Below are 17,495 nucleotides of genomic sequence, written 5' to 3'. Positions count from 1 at the left end.
TAGACAGGATTCCATGAGTATTCAGCTCTTGTTGAAGAACCACAAAAGATCTAATGCTCAATTCAGGATCAGAGATATACATAATGCATATTATTTACAATTCCATACAGAGAACAACTTTTGTGGACAATTCCACTTGAATCTGTCTACAGTCATCACATAGGTGGATGGGACGCTCCACATGAGTAAGAAAACTGATTTTCCAGCATCCTTGCTTGCATAGAGTCTCCACACCAGCCACATTTCAGACCCTTCCGGAGAAGAAAGGAATGACAGAGTTGGGGGCAGGGGAGACAAAGCTATGTACTCCTAGCTCATATCTTGATTCAAACATTGTGGGGCTCCATCCGTACTGCAGAAATAATCCAGGTTGATACCACTCTAAGCCATGGCCCATTGCTATGGAATTCTGGTAATTATTATTCTGTGTGGCATTTAGCCTTCGATGTCAGAGAGCTCTGGTGCAACAACAAAATGCAAACACCAGGATTCTGTAGCACTGAGCCAGGGCAGTTAGAGTGGTGTCAACCTGGATTATTTCTGCAGTGCCAATGCAGTCTAGGTAATGCCTGAATGGCTTTTAAGGTATTATGGAGTAGTTTAAGAAGGATTTAATTTCAAAAGGATAGATAGGAAGTTCAGGAAAGTGCCTGTTTGTCAACTTTGATAAGCCTTAAAGGATCATGATCAACAATGGCGGATGTTGTTGTTGTCTTTAAGAGTAATGAAAGCAAGTTGGAGTGGAGAAATCATTGCTGTAGGCTTTGGAAGGCAGCTGTATATGCAGTCCAATGGTAGAGTCTGAAATTTCAAATGGAACCTCAGAAACCAATGTGCCAATGACTTGATGGCAATCTATCAGGCCAACAAACTACAGTCTTCTTGTACAACAATATCCAAAATCCACAAAAAATTGATGTTTTGTACTTTGCTGGCTACCCCTGGATATGTTTTCGAAACAGACCTCTTTGATATATTAGTGGCATTGACAGACAAGTTGGGTGTTACTTATTACTGTGGCCATAGAAAGCCAGGATTTTTGTCTGCAGGATTTCACAATACCATCATGATTTCTTCTCAAGCTGTGATTCTATGAGCAAAACCTTTTCAGTTGCATTCTCTTCTTCAGAAATGTATGTGTATGTGCCTCCAAGCTGCATGTTGACTTATGGTGACTTCTCAAATTTCATTGGGTTTCCTTAGGCAAGGAATACTCAGACCCAGTTTTGCCAGTCCCTTCCCCTGAAATATAACCTACATCACCTGGTACTCATTGGTGGCCCATCCAAGTACTAACCAGGGCTGACCTGTTTAGCATTCAAGATCAAGTGGGATCTGGTGCCTAGGGCATTTAAGTCCTTCTTCAGAAATACCACCTACATTTTTGTGATTGGGAAAAAAAAAATCTCAACTGTGACCTTTCTGCATGTCAGATGCATTTGCCAAAGATATGGAGAGACTGATTAAAATGTACTTGATAATAGCATGATACAATAGGCCATAGTGGATTTTTGCCTTGGTATAACTTACATTTATTAGATTTCTCATTGCAGGAACCATTTTGGTGTACTGCACTCATAAAACTGTCGCACTAAATACATAAAGAGTTGTTTTGCTTTGTTAACTGCCTCCTTGTTTGTTCTCTGTTTTATGGCTTTCTCAGATCTACATAAAAATGATTCAATGCAATAACAATGTCACTGCAGCATCCCACATTTTGTTTTAAGCCACATCTTTGATTGGCGAAGAGTTGATGGGACTTTTTTTTAATTAAAGGGACTGCATTGGAAACAATTTAAGCATGAAATATTCCACTTAATGTTAATACCACCTTTGGCTGTTTTCCATCACCGAGGGCTAAAAGATGGCTAAACACTTTGGATTTCACTCATAGTGTTGTTTTGAGAAGTAGTAGACTTCACCCACAGCCTTTCATTAAGTCTTGTGATCTTTAATGAAGAGAGAATTGGAAGGTTAAGGAACTCTGTTGTTGATGCAATTTGCTCTCCTCCAGCATAGCCTGCCATGGTAGGAGGAAACCTACACGGATCAGCAAATAATCTCCCTAAAGTGTTGTGTGCTTTCAAGTTGCTTCCAACATATGGCAACCCTAAGGCAAAGCTACCATGGGGTTTTCTTGGCAAGATTTTCTTTGCCATTGCCTTCCTCTGAGGCTGAGAATGTGTGATTTGCCCAAGGTCACGCAGTGGGTTTCTATGGCTGAGTGGGGAATTGAACCCTGGTCTCCAGAGTCACAGTTCAACACTCAAACCACTACACCATGCAGGCTCAGCTCTAAAGTGTGTAAAGTTGATAAGATATTAGATTCAAATTGCTGGCATATTTGAAGCAAATTTGTGGGAGAGTAATAATGAAAAATGAGGCTAGCAAAATAAGCTCTAACAGAATCAGAGAAAGTTTTTAAACCTCTCTCTTATTGCCCAGGGATGGAAGAAAATATTTTATATTTTTAAACTAAGTATCAAATGTTCAAGATGTAGCTCAGAGCATCATTGAGAAGATTCCTCGGGGCCTCAATGACATCTGGGATTTGCTTCTGTTGCCACAATGCAGAAATAATGCAGCTTGGCACCACTTTAACTGCCATGACTCAGTGCTGTGGATTTCTGGGATCAGTAGCTTGTTGTGGCACCAGAGCTCTCTGACAGAGAAGGCTAAATATCCCACAAAACTACAAATTCCATAGCATTGGGTCATGACAATTAAAGTATTTTATTTCGGCAATGAGCCCACAGCCTAAGCACCCACCCAAGGTGTACTATGTTTTCTTAGACTTCAGTCTAGTTTTCACTTATTTCCTGTCCTCTCAGAAGACAGTGGGTGCCGTTTTCTGAACAATTGGGTGTGTTCTTGGAACACAGAGCAGAATGTATGAGTAATTAATTGCAAGTAATTGAGTTATTTGCAACAAGTTACCCCTCTCTCTTTTTTGGACAAAGCAATAATCAAATTACAGTTCAAACATAACACAACAAATGGCTAGCAAATTTAGTTGAAAGCTCCAAGGAGTAACATTTCCTAGATACTTTAAAAGGTTAAATGGCCATACCTGTGTAAGGGGCTGTGCAGACAGCCCCTAAGGGGCAGCCTCCAACCTCCCCTTTTACAGCCAGATCGGGATCGCGGCAACCACACGCCATGGCCTCAATCGGGCCCTTGCAGGGTGAAATAGCCATGGTGCTGCGGCTTTACGGTGCTCCTTCGGAACTGCGTTGTGCGGACACAGCGCCAGAGGAGCACTGTGACACCATGCGGCATGTGAAGTGGCGCATGGTGTTATGCTGCTCTGGGGGGCAGAGTCGGGATGTATGTCATGTGGACGCTATGCCCCAACTCCATCCCCAAGCTGGCCTTTAAGGCCAATCTGCACAGGGCCTTAGTTAACAAAGCCTCTGTCAAAGAAGGTCCTTTTTACAAAGCCTTTTTTTTGCCTTCTCAGCCCCCTTTCCTCCTTGTCCTTTGTCTAGCTGGAAGGAGATTTTAAAGCAGGATTGGCACTAGGTGGATAATGAAGAAAGGTTGGGAAAACACAAACTGTGGTATTGGCCTGCAGCAGCATTTCTGCAGTGAACAATGCAATGAAGCTTGAATTGGGAAAGAATGGGATTCTTTCCTCTATCCAATCCTTCTGTAGTTGTGTGTGCCTGCCTACAACAGGCAAGGTAAACAGCAGCTGCCTCCACAATATCTTACTGGGCAGGTATGAATAGCAAAAGGGCAGAACTGATAAGCCGGTCCCACTAGCTTCTCCCAGCATGTTAAAAAAGCATTGATTTGAAAGCTTGGTCACCAAAATGGAAATCATAAGAAAAGTGTTGTGTGTGTTGTGTGCCTTCAAGCTATTTCTGACTTATGGCAACCCTAAGGTGGACCTATTGTGGGGTTTTGGTGGCAAGATTTCTTCAGAGTGCCCAGGAACACATCTATTTAATTAACTAATGTATACCTGTGTTTAGAGGTATTTGGACAGAGATTTTCCAAATTTGTGATCAATAAGAGTGATAATTTTCTTTGTCAACATTACAATGGATAATGCCAATAAATTTCTTTTAAAATGTAATGTGCATGCTCTGTCACAGAGGAAAATAATGGCTTTTCATAAACCTACAGCATGGTTTAAAGTTCAGTTTTCTAGGCTGTTAGCATTCCAACTGTTAAAAAGTGCTGAGCCAAGCACTTTTGTCTTTGATCCAACAGGGAGTGTCTGGAAAGAAGGGACATTTGTCATACTTTAAAGAGCAGCTCCTAAAGTACAATAAGCAAGTTTCTTCTCCACCGTATTGATCAGCTTTAAATTAATGCCATTAGAAATGTACAGACTGTGTGAAATGTGAAATTTAATTACCTCTGGCATGACCAATATATTTCTGTTGCAAAGTCTGCTTTTCCCTTGCATTATGCACAATCTTGGGCCTGGTTTCTGAGCAGTGGCCTTCTCAGAAGACACAGGCAGCATTTTAGTGCTTTAAGTGCATTTAGTTCTTAAGTGAGTCTCATACTGTCAAGTCTTTCTTTGCAAGTCTAATCCATTGCAGTGATTTTACAGAAAATAAAATGCTTCAGTTGGTGTCAAAACCAAAGTGTTGTGAACTTTAAGGATAACATTTTTCAATTTATTTAAATTTATTATGTGGAACAAGCACTCATTGAAAAAATACAGCCCTTCATCATTTTTGAACCCAGTTCAGACATTCAACATTTGTGATTTCTGAACATACACTAGCTCCACCCTTAAATTATGATGCGATCATAGTCCCAGCCAATGTTTGATTAGCTCACCTTGAAGGGACCACTTTCTACACATCTAAGGATTCCAACGCTGGTAGATCACCACCAAGAAGAACAAATAGAATTTGGAGAAGGGGTGTGGAAAAAAGGGAGAATCTGGATCACAAGCACATTCTCAATCAGTTCTTTTCTTTTTAGAATATGAATGTCCTCTACAAGAACAATTTTTATGAAGCTTGTTATATGATACCTAGTTTCCCCTAATCTAACAGTCAAGAAATAATGGAACCAAAAGGAGGAGGAAGCTGCTGGTGTTTCAAGTACAGTGTACTACGTTCCTCACACCCAACACACTTCCCAGGAGTTTGGCTATTCCTGCTGAGAGAAGTTTTTACTCTGGTCTCTCTCCAAACAAGTGTCACTCAAATGACAAATTAAATCATGGTATGCTAAAGGCACCTGTTCCCTTCTAATCTTTGAAGCTAAGCAGGGCCAGTTCTGATTAGTACTTGGATGGGAGACCACCAATGAATACCAGAGAAAGGAACTGGCAAAACCACCTCTGAGTTTTCTTTCCATAACAACCCTGTAAAATTCATGGGGTCACCATAAACTGACAAGTGACCTGAAGGCACATACACACAGACATATCAATGACTATGGAGATTGTCACACAGGGATAAGAAATGGGAGAAAAGCACTATGCTCATCATGTTTATTCAATCACAGGAAGATTTTCACACAATGTTATGCACATATTTGCACATATTTGTCCCATTATCAAAGTGTTGTGCTAGTGCCACTTCTTATTAACAACAAAAAAGGGTTAATGGCTTGCCAATCATTTGTGCTATCGCGAACATGTGAAAGGCAATCACATTTCAGTAGCGCCATTGAGTATCTGTCATTAAACCTTCCAGAAATAAATTGAATCCCTCAGTCTCCCAGTGTGCCGTTTGGTAGAATCACTTCCTGTTTCACACTTATGAGTCACAAGAGTTCCTTGGCAGTCAGATATTACCTGTTTTTTTCCTCTTTGGTCACAACCCCTTCTTTTGACATGCAGAATGTAAAAACGTTATTTTACCGTTTGTGAATTGTTAATGTCCTGTTATTGCAACACCATGTGAAAGTAAATGTTGTAATTTCGCCATTGTATCGTTCTTGCTAAATAACTTTAAAATAGCATCATTAAAGTGTAAATAGCCCTTGTGTGATAATCTCCTAAGTGACAACTCATCAGTGTGGGCCTGGCACTATCATATTTCTTTATTGCTAAACCATCTGGTGACAAAGAAGATGAAGATGCCATTACATTGTCATCTTAGCTGTTCAGCTGTACTTTTTCTGGAGAAGATTACTTCTGACACACTTAAAAAGCAAAAAGCAAAGCCATGCTAGTTACTATGGCCAGAATTATGTATTATCTAATTAGCTATGTAAGCACCTTTGTTATGTAGCTACACAGAGTCACTTAGCCTAACCTCTCTAAATCTTCACTTATCAGACAGCAGCTGCTGTGAGCAAAAGGGCTCTGTTCCCCTCTTGATTGGGAAGCAGCTGGCTGACATCCCCCCCACCATTGTGAAAGTCAGAAGAAGATCCTGAACACAAATGCCCCTTGTACCAGAGATTGCTCATGCGTGGTGGGGATGTCAGTCATTTGCTTCCTGATTGACAGGAGAACAGACCCCTGTTGCTCACATTGACTGCTGCATGGTAAGTGGGGCGTGCAGGACTTTCATAGTCCTTATGTATTCCCTAAAACCATACCTAGAGGTCATGAATAACAACCAGTCATGAATGTGTAACTCTGGGTTATGCAGTTGTAATTTTCTTAGTGAATTCTGGCCTATATTATTTGAACTATACAATTCTTGCCTTTAATATGCATATGGAAATAAACAGCTGTTCAGAGGACCTTATAAAATTTTGTTTTGTAAATGAGCCCTTCTTAAAGGTGCTCTGAGACTCCATCCACACTGCAGAAATAATCCAGTTTGACATCATGTTAACTGTCATGGCTCAATGCTATGGACTTCTAGGAACTGTAATCTGTAGCACTAGACCTTCCTAACAGAGAAGAAAATGTCTCACAAAACTACAAATCCCAGAATTCCATAGTACTGAGCCACGGCAGTTAAAGTGATGTCAAACTGGATCATTTCTGCAGTGCAGATGCAGCATTAGTAAAGTGGAAATCACAATCTGAGAAAGGAAATCTCCCAGGCGGGAGAGTATTTGTGCTTTGCCACCACTTGTATAGATGCTATAATTGTTATTTCTATCCCATCTTCTCCAGGGGACTCAAGAATGACATGCTTGGTTCCTCTTTCCCATTTGTCATCATATATGTATGGGAGATTGCTTAGACTGAAAGATAGTGACTGTCCCACAGGTGACATGGCTGGATGAAATTTTGAATGTGGGTCTTCTTATTTTAATCCAACATTCAACCCATTTTGCTTGTTGGCGATCCACAACATTTTCTACATATTGCCAGTTTGTCATGGCAGAAATGGACAAGATGGGCAATTAGTTTGCCTCAGTAGAATAACATATTCACAGCGACAAGTGGCTCACTGATTCAACAGAGTGACACTGTTGTTTGATATACACTCTGTGATCAATATAGCATAAGGTAATGCAACCAGGCAACATGACACGTCAGGCACAGCAAACTCCTTTTTTGCTGCCCAAATCCTGATGTATTAGTAACGTCAGGCTGTCATGTCACTGAACCTATTCTCACATAGAGTCATTTCCAGCAAGTGTTTCTATTACTTCTGGTCAAATGCTATTCAGCACTCTGCCATGAATATCTTTTATGTTTTCTGCTCTTTAAAAAAAAACCCATATAGAACAGCTACTGGCTGACATCAATTCATTTTATCAACTCCCTGAGTGGCTATGGTAGGAATGCCACATGTTAGTAGGTTGTTTACCATCTGCAGAAAATGACATATTATATTCCAAGCAATATTTGACAATTTTCCAAAAAAGTAAACATGTTAAGCTAGATTTGATTAAAGCATAAGGTTGCACCATGCCTTCTTTTGGATTCTGCAACAAATGAATGTTTGGTGCATTCCTGGTGCCCTTCTACAGTATGATTAGAATTACAGCTTAAAAAGAAGCTGCAAAATGTTCCTCCTTTTTGCTCAAGAAAAAAGGCACTCCTTCCACTGCCACTGCCACAGATTTCATTACTCCTACAATGTGTCGCATCTAAACACCACACTGCTGGAGCACCAAAAAGCTGCCACCGTGTTAATGGCTGGGTGGCTTCATGATGGCTTCCTGCCAGTTTGCGGGCATGCATTGTGCATACGTCATGCCCCCCTAAGCTTCCGGGAACCTGACTTTTTTTGCCTTTCTGTTGCAGCCCAAAGGCAACCCCTCTCTGAAAAAATCTTGCTAAGGAAACCCCATGATGTGCTCACTTTAGTGTTTCCTCAAGTCAGAAATGACTTGGAAGCATAGAACAGCAACAACAACAAATGACAACCAACCGGGAACACTGTTCAGAGTGAATTTTGTACCATTGCTCTGTGTCATTGTTCAGAACTACTTTGTGACAATATGAGAACTGACATGACATGACCATAGTGTTAATGTGATTCCTGATTGGTCCTAAATAAGTTCAAATAACACATTTTAAAATTCATTTTTGCTTCCACAAATGTAGCAAAAGAATGAAGAAGTTGTAAAAGGAGATGAACTATGCATGGAAAGTAAAGCAAGGTGTTTTGTGGAGGTGGGAGAGGAAGGAAAGAGTGGAAAATGGAAAGTGTTGTCCTATTGAACCTTTACCTGTCATACTCCAAATTTTCATGGGCACAGTTCTGTATAGTCAGAATTTGAATTAAGCTGCTGATTTCCTTTACAAAGCAGCCATTTCATTCCAGTTCCATTTCATTTCTCTAAAGATGCCATCCACAGATGCTGGCAAAACGTCAGGAATAAACCCTTCTAGAACATGGCCACATAGCCTGAAAAACCCACAAAAAACTATGGATGCTGGCCATGAAAGCCTTCGACTTTTCATTCCAATTGCGTCATAGATCTCAGGAAGAAAATGTTCTGTTCTCTTGCACTCCAGGAACATGGACCATACAGTTTCTTCTCATTAAATCTCCTTAGATTGTGATGTTGGAGTTCTTTCGTTAAAGCTTTCAATCTAAAATTATCACATTCATTTATAGTCTCTTCTGTGACAGTGTGTCACAAAAGGCACATCATTTTTTTTTAACATTGCATGACAAAGTCCCATTATTTACCTATAATCGATTAACTATTTTATATGATGATGTTGCAAAAGATGCTACAGTCAAATGGATATTTTTTGATGAATCAGAAAAAGATGAGTACAGAGGGGAAGTGGGTGACAGGCTAACAGATATATGAGCCTTTTATGGTTTATTTAAGCAGACTTTTAAAGATTCCTGTTTACAGATACAATAAAAGTGGAACAAAAGACCTTGTACCATCACTCAATAAAATATCAATATGTGGTTTATTTGAAATGCTTGGTTTGGAACAGTAACAAATAATCCCAGTAACTTGGCTTCAGTGGTACTGTAAATATAACTTGAAATTTAGGAAGATAAAAGTACTCTGTTGTCATATGCCCTAGTCTGTATGTGTTTTTTCAGATTGTTAACAATGTGTTATTCCACACCATATGTGGTTACACTTATACCAGAGGGAATTAGCAATCAGACAACAGTCTAAAGCATAGAATTTTTTAAAAGTTGTATTTTATTATAGTACAACAATATTGACTGATATTCCAGGTTGCTGCAGAACAAGCAGTATAAGCAGAATTCAGGATGATCTAGCTATTTTGGTCAATGAAACTATTTCCTTAAACTGTGTCTCCCTAATGATCTCCTAAAGCAGGGGTCCCTGAGTTCCATGTGAACTGTGGAGAAAAGAAGGTCAAGATGTTTAGATGCACATGGAAATCATACTTGGGTTAGAGAAGGAGAAATCAGGATATAGTGTTGGAAGCTGGACTGTTTTGCTCAGAGAAAGAGAGAGAGAAAGAGGGAGAGAGCGGAAAGCAGATATCACCTCCCATGTATCTGAGAGAGAAGCTTCTTCCTCTGGGGAATGCTGTGTAAGATTGTCCTTGGCATCAGGAATAAGGGGTAGGTATGAAGGTTCCAAAGCCTGTGAGTTCTCATTAATAGTCTTTTACCCAGCAAATCCTTGAAGGGAACACAGGCTTACCAAACTTCCCATCTGTGGAAGGGAGAATAATACTATGGGAAGTAGAGATAACTAGAGAAGAAATAGCCTCACTTGTCCTTAAAGTTAGCTTTCTCAAAGCTGCACAACAAATGAAGATAAAGGTCTAGTTGCTGTCTTCTCTTCTGAGTCACTTGAGCTCAGCCTTTTCAAGGATGACAGGGAAATGGCATGCTTAGAATGAGTGGGGTCATCTTCCAACCTTCTTCACTGAAAACACTGAAATTCTGGGATGCTGTTTTCAAACAGCATTTTATGCCCAGGATGGTTTATGATGCCGGTATAATGTGTTCAGCAGTAGCAGAACACATTATAAACCATCCTGGGAGTAAAATGCTGTTTGAAAACACTGAAATTCTGGACCATGGCAACAACTATCAAGTCAGAATGTACAGGGAAGCCATTGAAATCCATAAACACCTGGACAATTTCAACAGGAAAGAAGAATCCCTGAAAGTAAATGGAGTTTTGCTACTCATCCTGGACCCAGCCTATGCAAATGAAAACCACTCAGGGTGAGGGGGATTTCCCAGCAGACAAGGGATCATTGAGTAAATAGATACCCAATAGGCCTTGCCATTCAGCACCACAACAATACACAGATTAACATGCAAATCACCTCCTCCCTACCAACAGTGTCTGTCTGTCTGTCTGTCTGTCTGTCTGTCTGTCTATCTATCTATCTCCCACTTTCTTCCATGCCAGATTTCTCTGAAGATGCCAGCCACAACTGGTGAAATGTCAGGAATAAACTCTTCTAGAACACAGCCCCCCAAAACCCACAAAAAACTAATTAAGAGTATGTTTGAAAGTGTAAAATGGATGGTGTTCCTGTGCTATGCTTTGCAGCAGAAAAGACTTGAGGACACATTGCTAAGCTTTATCATTACAAGGCTTTGCCTGAACAGCATTTTGCATAAGGCCTACTCTCCCATTTTAAAATGACAGGCTAACAAAAGAAGGGAGAGAGGTAAGTGCACTGCCTTTCTTAATGTCTTCTTTATATGTGCTGCAATAGAATGGTAAATGTCAAGGTTTGTATCTCATTTGTGCTTGCATTATGGAGTGTTTTTACCTTCATTTAGTTCCTAATAGAGGCATAAACATGCACAATGAGGACTTCCAGTCAAATATAGAAGAGAAAGATCCTTGGCCCTTCTCACCTTGCTTCTCCATTAGCCAGGTAAAATAATGAGTTTATGGGAAGGTGAACGTGATGGATGGATGGAAAAACAAAAAAGAACAAGCTGGAACAAACAGAAAGGAACTCTCTGTTACATCCCTTTCATGCTTAGTTCTGTACTTATGTATCTTCCTTTTTAGAAACAACACCATATTGAAAGAAAAGATGAAATATTTTGAGAGCTGTCAAAGTTATAGGCATGTAGTTTAATAAAAACAATAGAGCTTAATATGCTTTCTCCCCATCCAGCAAAGCCTCTGCCAGTTATTCTCCCCTTATGTGATTACCATTTCATGAGGCCAAGGCTCTGCTCACTAGCCTCAGTGTTTTTATTATGTTCTCATCTGGTTGACCGCCCCCTGCCATGGCCCACATATTGGGGAAAGTTTGGAGGAAGGATACTGACTTCTAAAGAACATGGGGAGTTTAGACATGTGAGCTCTTTTCTAATACAGCTCCCAGAATAACCATACTGGCTGAGGAATTCTAGGAGCTGTTGTGTCAAAAGTAACCGTTCCAAGCCCTGAAGCAGATCATTTCTGTTGTTTTTATGTGACATCTGGACCTCATTCCCACTACTGTTTAAACCAGATTGTGATTCAGTATGATCTGGTTTAAATGAGCATGGTTCCCACTTAATCTGAATCACTGAAGCGATTTGGAAAAGAGGACTATGTTTTTGACCCATTTAACCTGCGTCAAAAATACACTTTTTTTCCTATCCTTTTGGGCTGAATCGCTTCATTTTTAAATAAAGCAATTCAGCCCAAGTGGGAAACAGGCGGATACAAATCTGCCTCAGCTTCCCCACAGCCTCTCCGTCCCATCCCTTCCCCACCCCTGCCTTCCTTCGCCTCCTTCCTAGCCATCCCTTCTCCACCCCCAGCCTCCTTCGCCTCCTTCCCTGCATCCCTTCTCTGCTCCTGGCCTCCTTTGCCTCCTTCCTGCAGCCTCTCCAGCACCAGCCTTCCTCCAGCGCAAACGTAGTGGGAACCATGCCCACTGCTGAACCAGTTTCTGGACCGAATCCAGGAATTGGTTCAGCAGTGATTTACCGGTAAGTGGGAAAGAGGCCCTGGTTGAGTTCCACTTACATTGGCCCTATCATAGAGTTTTATTGTCATGATTTATTCAGAGGTTTCCCATTACCTTCCTCTGAGGCTAAGGGAGTATGACTTGCTGAAAGTTACCCAGTGGGTTTCCATCACTGAGTGGAGATCTGAACTCTGACCTCCTGGAGTCCTATCAGGAGTCCTTTATTGTGTGGGAGCTTATATGTCTATACCAAACACCCTCCTTCAGACATTTAGCCCCAATGGATGGATGGTGACTGGGAGATGGGGAGCAGTGAAGGTGGACGACTGAAGACACAATGGAAGAATGTCCCCAAAGAGTACAGAAGTCAAGTGTATTTTGATCTATTTGTGTTTAATGCAACCTAATGGAGGGTGCTATGTTCTAGGCCTCCTTTCAGAGCCTCTCTTCATTCATTCACTCCACTGTCTGCATGTTGTAAATAGGGGTTTAGTGGTTTTCGGCACTGAGAATGTAATGACTGGCCATTATTCTCCTCCTCCTCATTTAAAAATGCTCCTGGCTATAGCACTACCTCTCCATTTACAGAAAAAAAGGTGCAGCCCCATACTCCTCCCCCCAAAAGTAGGGGAGACCAATGCTGCTGATGTATCAAAATGCCCTGTGTCATCTTTTTCAAAATGAACTAAACATTTTCAATCCCTCCTTATCAAGCATCTGGTTTGAAAGGAAATGATGACCCTCTCTCAAATCGGGCAAATCACTTTTGGCAGGGATGTATCCAATGGGGGTGTCCGTGGGGTCCGGACCCCCCCTTCCGTTAGATACAATGAATTGTGCATGCTGCTGCACTGCCACGCCTAAACCCTATTATAATGGTGGCACTTAGTCTGGACCACCCGTTCCCAAAATCCTACTATGTCCCTGCTTTTGGGGTTTACTCGGAACTATCCTTATTTTAAGTTCACAACTATAATTATTTGTTACATGTCCTAATAATGTTAGGTCAATGGATCTTTACGGACTGATGTGTATTGCAAGATATGGTGGCACAATGGGCTTTCTATCACATCCTAAGGCTGTCGAGCTGTTGTGTCAGGCATACAGAACTACATCTTTAGCATTCTGACTATGAAGTTTAGAGTCACTTCTTATGTCACAGCAAAGATTAGTCTTGTTATGTTTTCCTGTTTGTTGAACATGTCTTTTGAAGAGCAGTCACATGCTAGCAGAGCTTGGGAGGGTTACTGTTTTGGATTACAATTTCCAGAACACACCAGTTAGCATGACTTTGGGGTTCTGAGAATTAGAGTCCAAATATGAATAATATCCAAGCTCTTTACATTCGAGAAAATAGGGTAAATATTCAGAAGCTGCTCTCAGTCAAGCTGGAAGCTTAAGAGCTTTCAAAGTTAGTGTCAGGGAGGAACAAAAAATCCTACAGATACAGGCCATATTTAAAACCCAAGGCACTTCACAGAATTATGGAGTAGTTTGGAATTGGGGGGGGGGGGGTTATTAACTTTGTAGGTATTGCCAGTTTTCTTACATCCATACTTATGTATGTAAACATGCACAGATAGGTATAAACTAGTTGAATTTCCTTGTCGATTGTGATAATTTTACTAAAGAATGCATCTGCAGTCTTTGGATCCAGCAAACATTACATTATAATTCAAGTAAGTAAAATGGGAGATTTGGGAAATAAGCCATTAAAGTTGAGAGGAAAACGAGGAATGTTTTCAGTAATAAACACAATTAAGATTGTAGAGAAGAGAACTTGCTGATTTATGACTGGCATATGCAATGATATTACATTCATAAAATGTTATCCACTGAGCAATCCAATAAATGTCTTTATCATATGTACTTGGATTAAGAAAGTTGTGCTGCCAACCAAGCAAGTGCATTAGAGATTACAGATTAATTACCATCTGCATGGTACAGATGTTAAAATCCTTGATTTCACAGCACGCCATCTACTGCTTATTTCCCAGAGAGTGTTGCTTTTTCTGATCAATAAATGTATCAGACAGGCTGTTCATCTTGCCAGAGAGGTCGGAGCAATGACAGAGGTACATCTGTTTTTGTGTCACATAAAGGCTAAGGAAATGAATCTTATCTAAGCAGATTCACTGCAATAGCTTTTCTCTCTACTACTAGCCTCCTGATGATGATGATGAAGCCCTGGAAAATCTGTTGCACTCTTGTTCTTGAAATCATTTCTCCAGCCTGTTTTAAGCCTGCTGGGGCGAAAAGACAATGAACCCCACTATTAAGGGAGAGACTATCAACAGAGTCCTTTTTGAATTTTCAAGAGACCATTGCACTTGTAGAACAGGTGCCTGCATGTGGAAGTAAAGCCTCATTCAGCTGTGAAAACACACTGGATGATCTAGGATAGGTCATACATAATCAGTTTAAGAGGAAGGCAATAGCATATCTCCTCTGACTTAATATTGTGTGTGTGTGTGCAAGGCCAACATGGTGTAGTGGTTGGACTAGGACTCTGGGAGACACGGTTTGACTCCCCATTCATCCATGGCAACCCACTGGGTAACTTTGGACAAGTTCCAGCCTCAGAGGAAGGCAATGGCAAACTTCCTCTGAATAAATCTTGCCAGGAAAACCCTAGGATAGAATTAGCATAAGATGGTGTCACCTTGCAGGCACATAGGAACAACAATATGTCCAATGAAGCTTTCATCTAATTATGAATCCTTGGGATTCTACGCTTAATCACTATGCTCTATGGGTCTATTGGCACAATGAGCCACATGAAAAGTTTGCCCCATCTTGCTTTACCTTAGGCTTTTTACAAATTTGGGGGAGGTGGGTGGGAAAATACAGTTTGAATATTCCTGTACCAAAACCCAGAGCAGTAAGACACCCAGACAGTGTTAAACAGCTCCTTTCATGTGAGTGGAGTGGTAAACCTGTTCTGGGTTTTAACAAGAGCTTTAAAATAACTGTAACTTGAATGGATTTGGAGAACAAGGTTCAGTCCCTTGGTAGCTCTTTTAAAGTTGGACTAAAATCTAGAGTGGTTTCCCTCCCCATGGCACATGAAGAGACAGACGCACACTAAATGCATAAAACGGGATTGAAAATCATGGAGATTAATTTCATTAGGGAGAAAGGCTGCGGATTCTGGGGCTGCTATTCGAAGCATCTGTAAAAGTTGCAGTTAAAGCTATAAGACAGTGGAAATGCAGTCCTCTCTTTTACAACCATTCTAAGGAATAGCATTTCAGTTTCATGAGCACTTAAAAAAATAAAAGCAAAAGGGGGAGAAATGAGACCGACCAGTCCGCACTCATTCACCTAAATATAACTAATTTTGTGAGAGAGAAGCTTTCATTTATTTCTTTAAGTTTTATTGTGATGCTTTATGCTTGTGTCAGATGCCAAGTTTTATATTTGTCACGTCGGTCTGCAAAACAGGGAAGAAATAGGACTGTTTTGAAGCAGGGACACACACTTCACATCTGTCTTCCAGAACTCATAAACTAGAAGACAAAATCTGCATATAAATCCCTTAACTAGACACACAATCCCATGGGGATTATGTGATTCTTGCTGGAGTTATGAGGGATGGGATGGGATGGGATGGAGGTGCTGGGTGAGCGCACATTGACCTTTATTTTATACCATGTGCAAAGAATCTCTTTGGAATGACAGAATGGTATGCTTTTGGGTGATATTTTACTTGGTTATACAAAGGCTTTGCCCTGTTAAGGCTTCTGGAATATTTCTAATGGAGCAGCATAACTATCCTATGATTTCTGAAGATTCTTTTTGACATTTACACAATTTTAGCTCACAAATGGTGGAGTACAAGAGAGTGCACCTCTAGGAGAGGGAGAAATGGCATTCACCAGATAACTGACAAAAGACAATGAGGGGATAATAAGGCTTTCAAAGTTTACTGTTCAGAAAATATCAGAGGAAGAGCAGGTTTAGACTCTGAAAAAGGAGGCGTGAAGATAGGAGGAAGAAATATCAACAATCTAAGATATGCAGGCGACACCATAGTACTAGCAGAAAAAACTGAATACTTGGAACAGTTATGAAGGAAGGTCAAAGAAGAATGTTCAAAGGCAGGCTTGATGCTGAACATAAAGAAAACAAAAGCAAGGGCCATGCAGGAACTATATAAATTCAACCTAGATAATGAGGAAATCAAAATAGTTAAAGAGTTCCCATACTTTGGATAAAACATTGAACAGTATGGAGACTACAATCAAGAAATCAGAAGATTAGGAATGGGAGGGGCAACTATGAAAGAACTAGTCAAGATCCTAAACAGTAAAGATATACAACTGAGCACTAAAGTTACAATTCTACAAGCCATTGTATTATCCATTACCATGTATGGATGTGAGAGCAGGATTGTGAAGAAAGCAGCACGAATAAAATCAATTCATTAAAAATGTGGTGCTGGAGAAGAGGCTGAGGCTACTTTGGATAGCCAGAAAAACAAACAAATGGGTCCTTGAATATATCCAGCCTGAAATCTACTTGGAAGCCAAGATGATCAAATTGAGGCTGCTGAACTTTGGATACATCATAAAAAAGCATGACTTATTGTAAAAAACCCAATAATGCTGGGAAAGGGAAGTAGAGGGAAGTAGAAAGAGAGGAAGACCACATGCTAGTTTGATAGGCTCTATTAAGAAGATCATGAATTTGAATTTGGGGAAAATAAGCAGAGCAGTGGATGATGGGGGTCTTGGAGATATCTCATCCACATTGTTGCCATGAGTTGGGGTCCACTTGAGGCCAGTTAACAAAAATGACAATCAACATTTACATGGGGAAAGTCAGAGAATGAGGAAAATATACCAGAAGAAGCTGGCTATTTCCTTCTTTTCCTATGGCGGGGTTCCAACTTCATGTTACCGCCTCAAATGCTAAGATTTCATTTGAATGGCAAGATTTCATTGGAAGATTGATTGAGTTTCCAGATTAACACCAAAGGCCGCCTTTTAGCTGATCTTTTACTAAAATCCAATGTGCCTTTCAAATAGAACCAATATGCCCAGATTTGGTGGCGCCTACTCCCAGTTCATTATGCATATATGTAGATATACATGCCCAGTTAACGTAATAGCGATATTTTATTAGTGCTTTGTCTGAATGTCTGCTTTATGGTAAAAAATTGAGTATTTCTTCCATACTGACTATTTTACATGCTATACTGAATTCATCTGAGTATAAATAACAAAGAAGGGAGAGACCATCTCCCTCATTCACACACATCTTCTGCAGGTAC

This window comes from Sceloporus occidentalis, unplaced genomic scaffold (assembly GCF_023333645.1).
Source record: "Sceloporus occidentalis isolate IW3139 unplaced genomic scaffold, rSceOcc1.0.p SCAF_5, whole genome shotgun sequence".
Lineage (NCBI taxonomy): Eukaryota > Metazoa > Chordata > Lepidosauria > Squamata > Phrynosomatidae > Sceloporus > Sceloporus occidentalis.
Note: the sequence above shows the minus strand (reverse complement) of the source record.